Below are 7542 nucleotides of genomic sequence, written 5' to 3'. Positions count from 1 at the left end.
GGAACAAAGAAACATAGAGAAAAGTATCTATTTTCACTGCAATAGGACACTGGGGATTTCCAAGTGCCCTGAAAATTTCTACAGAGGAGGTGTCAGAGAGATTGCCCTCCCTGGGCAATCCCTGGGACTGGCCTTGCTCATCAATGAGCTGATCACGGACCCAGCTAAGATGATATACCAGACACAAGCAAAAATCGTCACTTTCAGGAGGGCAGACAAAAAATACATCACTTCTATGGGCACTGAGTACCTGCACACTCATCCCCATCCTTCCCTGGTGGTCACAGAAGTGAGCAAGAATGTTGAGGACAAAGGAAATTGAAGATGGACCAATTTGGTGAGGGGTCCTACTCTTCCAGGAGTCTCTGACTCAGGATTGCCAGCTACCAAGCTTCCCTGACCCCTCATGACTTCTGAATCTATGACATAACTGCAGACTTACTGCTGACAAGGGACAGTTTGGTGTTATTAATCACTGAGGGGCAGCCAGTAGCCAAAACAGGCCTTCAGGGGGCCTTGGATGCAACTGTTACCAGTCACGTCCATTGGTTTCTAGTTGTAATGCCTAGCTTGGGAAATCAGACCCCTGTAGCCAGAACAAAGGCAGTTCCCCGCTACTGTGCAAGACCAGCCTTTCAAATTTCTGGAACTGTTTTCAGACAGATGAGGGCCTGTACACCATTAGGGAGTCAAGGTCCACTCTTTTCCCCTTGGGGGTGTTGTAAGGCACACCCACAGTGAAGTCGACTGTTGTCTACAGAAGCTCATGCCCCTCTGAATCAGTCTCTAAGGTGCCACCCTGCCCGTGTGTGTGTTTCTCTCTGCTGCTTGGCATTGGTGCTACTAAAACAAAACTACTTACCAGTAACTGGAGTTCTTCAAGGTGTGTTGTCCACATACACAAAGTGGAGGGCCCTTCCCTAAACCCAACAAAGTGCCCTTTCAGTCCTCCTGGCCCTATTGACCTTTCTCTGCAGGTGCCTGCAAAGGCTGCCTGCACTTTTCAGGTCTCTCCCCAGCTTCCGCTTAGCTAGAGGGTCTCCTGTCCTGCCTGCTCTCCAAGCTACCACTGTACGACATTTGGGGCAATGAAATTGGGATTGTTCACATAGGAAAACTATTGCAAGATAAGCTACAGTGTCAATGTAGAGGACCAAAGCTATTTTAGAGCAGTTCCCTGTGAACACACCCGCTCTGAACTAACGGTGGCTTTGTACAATTTAGCTTGTCCGCTTCCAGCCTGAACTAGGGCTATGGTGGAATACCTGCTGCAGCTATTTTCTGGAGCTTGACTGATCAGAAATAGTTCAGACCTTGGGGCCTCAGATCCTGACAGGCCCAGCACATCCCATGGCAGGGGCCTTCCAGCAGTCAGAGATTATCAGAGGTTCCTGACTTTTGTGGTTCACCCAGCACATCCCAAGTGGTTGGAGTAGCAAAAAACCCCCAAAAAACTCTATCCAAAAAAAATTAACTTTACAGATAAGGAATGCTTCTTTCAATAGTGCCTCTACATCTGACAGAACCTTATCTTTATTTGGGGGAAAGAGTAGGTGCCAAGTAAGCACCCACACAATATTCCCTGTGGTAAAAACAAGAACTATGCTATGCCCCCTTCCCCCCTACGCAAGCCCAGGTGGAACCAATAAATTCCTGCCCTCAGCCTCAGTAAAAATGCCAACAATTGAAGACTGAAGTCTCTTCTCCATGGTAGTGGAGGGAATCTCTTGAAGGTAGGATAATGATGAAGCAGGGTGCTTGCCCTGCTACTGTGTGGTCTGGACATCTCTTATGGTGGGGGGGGCGTGTCTCAGGGGCAGGACAGCTGACTGGACAGTTTCCCCAATGCTATCTGTATTCAAGCTTAAAGTCACTGAATATGTACAGGAGCTGTGTGTTTTGAGCCTTTGATCCTTTTGTGTCCAGGTAGGGCAGACAGATCTCAAACTGGTTGTGTTAGAAGATGGTTTGGGTCAGTGGATGGGCACTGTGGGGCAGTGTTGTTCCTAGAGCTCAGTGTTGGGGTAGGCAATGCTGACAGAGGGCCACAGGGAGGTAAAGCAGAGTAGGATAGGGCACTCTGGTTATCAGTCTATCTCTGCCTGTCTCCCTTTCTCAGAAAATGCTGTCTCAGCTGCTGCTGCAAGATCCCGAATCCATGCTGGCTGAAGATGATGTCAGGGAGGGGTCAAGTTTTGGACCTCAGTTGCTTCCCTCAGCTCCACCCTTTCTCCCATCTGGAGCAAACACTTTCTGGCTCTCCCTTTGGCACCAGACACTGGCCAAACGCAAGTGGACTTTGTCTGGTGAGCAAGCATGGAAGACAAATCCCAGGGGCTGTTTCGGACTAAAGCTGGACCGGATTGGAACCTTCAGTGGCCTGGGCTGCTAGCTCTGGAGGGCGCAGAGGTGAGGGGTCAGGGATCAGTGAGAGTAGGATGTGGTGGGCCAGGAAGAAGGGTAGGGGCTGAGGGTAGAAGAATGGGACCAGGAGGTGAGACCGGCTGTGGGGAGGGGATGAGGAAATTGGAGTGTGTTGGGGGGGGGCAAGAGGGTAAGGGGCTGTGGGGTTGCACTGCTCTCTGCATGATGTGTGAGAAGGCTGAGCCTTGTAGAAGTGGGTCAGGGACCTTGGCCTCATTCTCAACTGAGGGGATGGGTGACACACAGAGGAGAGGTTGGCTCCAGCTTAGTGTGCGACTGACATGCATTGTGTGTTCCTAGGCACAGGTGTTTGAGGTCCTGAGAGCCTCTCATTTGGGATGACACACAAGAACAGGCCTCACATGTCAGCAGTCAGATGCTTGTGAAACCTCCCATTTTGGGCCGCCAATGAGTGGAGAACTGGAGCAGGGGGCCTGTAACTGGTCTGAAGAGGGCTAGGCACAAGAGCCCACCCAGCTCTACAATTGCTTCTCAGTTCTGCCCCACAACATCTCCTGCTGCTCCAGCCCCTCACCTCTCTTAACAACCTTAGCTATCATCATCCAACCCCACAGAATAGCAGTTTTGCAAGAGCACAGGCCCCCTTGCTGCTGTGTTTCTGTTTGGCATTATAAGTAACGTATGGGTTTCTATAACACTTCTTACATGTAAGGATAAACCTGTTAATTGAAAAAATGTATAGTGGCTTTGTCTTAAACAATTAAAATACAGTAGCTTCTATCACAGTAAAACCTTCTCTGTAAAAGATTTCCTTCAACTTGTGTATTTTGTAACAAAGGGCTGTGCTGTGAAAGGAAGGGGTTGCAGCCAGAGAGGTGAACAAGCTCTGTGCCCCACCAAGCCCTGGAGTCCACCAGTCCTCCTGACCAGGAGACAGACTGATCCCCACCTAACTTCTCAGTGTAACCCTTTTGCTGAGCAGCTGTCAGCAGTAACAAAGGCTGGGTTCAATTTTGGGTTATTTCACCTCGGCTCAAGCCCCCACTCAGACTATCTGGGAAACAATAAATGAATCACTAAGATGTTCAATAAAACCAACAACCCTTCCCCTCACAAGCAGCGTAAACACAAAACGCAAATTTATTACAAAGAATAAAGAAAAAAAAACCCCACTGACTATAATTTTAAAGGTCTACAGGTGGCACCCTCTTGGTGAGGCTTTACCCATACCCAGGAAGTTTGGGACTTGGGGCTCCCCAATGGGTAGTTCCAGGGGTCTGCATTCCTATAGCTGCCCTTCAGCAATGGGATGGAGAGGGAGTCCCACACCAGAGAGTCCTATGAGCTGCTCCAGGGGCCCGCACTGCAAGAGGCCCCTTGTTGCTCCCTGAGAAGCTCTAGTGCTAGTGTTGATCTCCAACACCTCCTTAAGAGGAGGCTTGATGCCTACCTAGCTGGGATCATTTGAGCCTAGTTTTTCTCCTGCCCAGGCAGGGGGTCGGACTTGAAGATCTACAAGGTCCCTTCTGACCCTGCTTCTGTGATTCTATGATTCCACTTCCACATGGTGGCTTTGCAGGGTTAACTGCAGTTTTCATCAGCATATCACACCCCAAAGTTTCTAGTCCTAATCCTAGCTCTACCGGGGCAAGAGAACTCAAAGAATAGCCAGCCAAACAGCAAACGAGCCTGAACTGCAACCAGCACCAACCACGCTGCTTGGTCAGGACAAAGAGCTGCAAAAGCAACAACATGGGCCGGGCCCAAACCATGCCAGGCCCAAACATGCAGCAAACACACAGCAGGGCTCAATGACACAGCTAGGCTGAGGCACAACAGCTGTAAAACAATAAAAGGGGGGACTTGGGCCTGTCCTGCACCTCCTGTCCTGAACATGCAACAAAAGAGCACCAGGCCTATTTGGCTGCGGCCTGGACATTTAGTCTTGGTTACACTGCTATGCCGAGACCTAACAGCTATGAAAAAACAAAAAGGGGTCAGGCCTACTTCGGAAAGGACCTGAACTACAACTAGTGCCCAACCGTACTGCTTGGTTTGGGCATAAAGGAGGCCCAGGCCTATTTCACTGGACCTGGACTGGGCAGCAAAAAGCTGGCCAGGCCTATACTGCACTAAAGCCTAGATAAACAACAAGAACTGCCATGGCTTCACCCTAGCCCAAATCTGCCAGCCAGTCATATGGCTGGGTTTCAGCCACCATAGCTGGGCTGAAATGCTATTGCTGTGGAACAGCAAAAAGGGCTCAGGCTTATAGCTGCAGCCTGGACATCCAGTCTCAGCTATACCACCATGCTGAGACACTACAATCCCCAACACAGGAGGTCAGTAACAGCCAGAACCCCATTCCTGGTCAGTCCGCACTAGGGATTAATACACTAATGATGCCATCCCACTCAAGGCCTGTGCGGCCAAAATTGCCATCAAGACATGCAGCTGGGGTTCAACCACACATCTAGGTTGGACCCAAAAGAAGTGTAACCACAACTTCTACATGCCAGGCTCTTAGGCCTGGCCCAGAGCTAACCAGCAAAACTGCCAGGCTTCAACTCTGGCTAGTCTGCTGCATGGAATTGATACCCTCCCCTCCCCCTCAACGATATCTTCTCACTCAAAACCTAGAAAACAAAAGGGGAAAGGAGAGGGCGAGGGAGAGAACAGGGGTCTCAAGGCCTAAGAAAGACTTTTTCTTCCTGTACCAGAGGCTTCTCAGTCACACAGCTTTTACTTGCTTGTCCAGTGAAGAGGGCAGGGACATGACATCCCCCACTCCTGCCACCCAACAAAAGCAGGTTTGCTGACTCCCAATTCAACAGTACAGCTCTCAGCAGCCCCAGGAGAAAAGAGCCCCGAGCCCCAGGTAGCCTGAACTAACTAATAACTTTTCTGACATCATTACAGGGTCCCAATCAAGAAACACCATCATTTGAACACTGCTAATGCAGACCAATGTAGTAAAAGGTGGTCAGTGTTCCTGGATGTGCTCAGGAGTCACTAAACTGGTTTTACTGGTCTTTTAAGGAATCTTAAGACAATACTCAGGACACAATGAGGGGGGAGGGAAGTGGGCCTCTTCCAGTCCCCAAAAACACACACAACTACCAAAAGCACACTTTACCACACACAACCCCAAGTTTGTGTGGGTGTTACATAAGTAAAATTCCAGCAGCCCAGTGCCTGGCCCTCATGTAGCCTTTTACCACATCCATTTTGATACTCTTGCTCCAGGAATCCTACAGAGGGGGAGGGTCAGCATTTCACAGCCAGCAGATGGCAGCAGCATCCCAGCTAGGCAGGCCTGCTGTTCTCTCCCCACAGTTCTCCTGTGGGGTCTGGTGGAGGGGCTTCTCTCTGTTTCTCACATATCAAGCACGACCTTTCCTCACTCCTGCACCAATGCCAGGAGAGCAGCTAAATCCAGATCTATTCTGTACTGGGGAAAGACTTCCCAGTCCTGTACCGTTCAGTTTCTGTCACTCCCTGTCTCACTCTCTGCTTCCCACAGACACTACACCATTGTGCTTGGCCCAGTGGCTTTCCCTGGCCTGGTGTAACCCTTATGTAACAGCCACTCCAACGTCATTCCCTTGATTCACAGTTGCCAAATCCCACGGCTGACTCTGCCAGACTGCCATCCTTCCTTCTCAAAGCTACACAGTCAGAGACGAGTGAAAGAGGTCTATGGGGAGCCGGCTAACAGACCACTGACCCTATATGTGCCATTACAAGGTGCCGGGGAACACATCTTCCACTTCCCTGTGCTCCATGGCAGCCCCTCACTCCTGCCACCCCAGAGGAAGCGGCTTTCATATTGACAAGGCATGAGACAAGTGGCATATCCCAACCTACATGTACTCCAAGCCTGGACTTTCCCAGAGAAGCAGGGATGTTGACTGTGGAGTATGTCCCTGCGAGCTCCAGTCTTGGCTTGCCCCAACTGGAGCTTTGGCTATGGAAAAGTGGTTGGGAGGTTGAGTGGGACGACACTGGGGCCAGAGAGGTTTGAAGTTGTCATGTTGTCTGTTCTCACCTGCCCTGTGCCCCCTGCACAGAGTCCTCAGCAGCATTCATGTTTGCTCAGTAAACAGTAGGCCTTGCAAATGTGCTAGCAGCCTGGAGCCATCTTTTGTCACTTTTCTGCTCCCCCTAGCAGGCTGGGCCTTGCGGCTGGCCCCTTTCCTGATGCAGGCAGAGGTGCCAGGATTGTCACCCCCTCCTCACTGACCCCTCCACAGGGTTGCAGCATAAGCCATCCATCCCCATGGCCTTTAAGTAAAGGTCACAACCTCCATGGGAGCTAAACTTAGCTGCCTGCTTCTTTGGCAGCCCTGGGAATAGTAGCTTTGCAAGGGGAGTTGGGTTACGCCTGAGTGAGGTGACCTGTCTGCAGACCCCCTTGGTATCTGCTCCCCATCCCCCCCCCGCCACGCCTGCCCTGCTGTCTCATGCCTGCTGCTGGCCTGCTCCAGAGCTCCCCGATGCAGGGCCAGGCAGGGGTGGAGGAGCCTGCTGCCCCTCACACCTCCTGAAAGATGGCTTCACCCAAGGCAGCTATGGCTATATAGAATAACTTGGCAACATTTCCAGGATCGTATCACAAGAGTATTGAATAGTGTTAGCCATATCCCTTATGGGATGCTTGCATGTCTTCAAGTCTTCTTTCACAAAACACAGGGCACGCTTGCTCCTTAGTGCCTCAGGGTTCACAGCAGCCTTATGCTCGGTTTAGCCCATGGATGGTTTGGCTAGGGGTGATCCTGGCTCGGCAGGGCTGTACTCCACAATCCCTGGAGGTCCCTTCCAACCCCGCTTCTCTGACTCCATCCCTTCCTGGTGCCATAGGCTCCAGGTGCCCTTCCTGGGCCAGCGCTGCCCCCCAGGGCCTGGGGAACTGGAGCCCGCATGGGGCTGAGCCAGGGAAAGGCCGAGCAGGCGGGAGCGGGGCGGCCCCGCCCGGCCACTGAGCGCCACCGCAGCCGTGAGGCGGCGGGAGTATTTCAGCTGTCACGTCCGGCGGGCGGGGGCGCCCGGGGCTCGACGGGGCGCCGCGACTGCGTCCCCCACCCCCGGTACGACCCCTGACAGAGACTGCGTGCCCAGGCACACCCCAGCCCCAGTCCGCCCAGCTCCACTGGAGGC

Source organism: Gavialis gangeticus, unplaced genomic scaffold, assembly GCF_001723915.1.
Source record: "Gavialis gangeticus isolate Ggan-Ray unplaced genomic scaffold, GavGan_comp1, whole genome shotgun sequence".
In the NCBI taxonomy this organism is placed as follows: Eukaryota; Metazoa; Chordata; order Crocodylia; family Gavialidae; genus Gavialis; species Gavialis gangeticus.
This window is presented reverse-complemented; position numbering follows the sequence as displayed.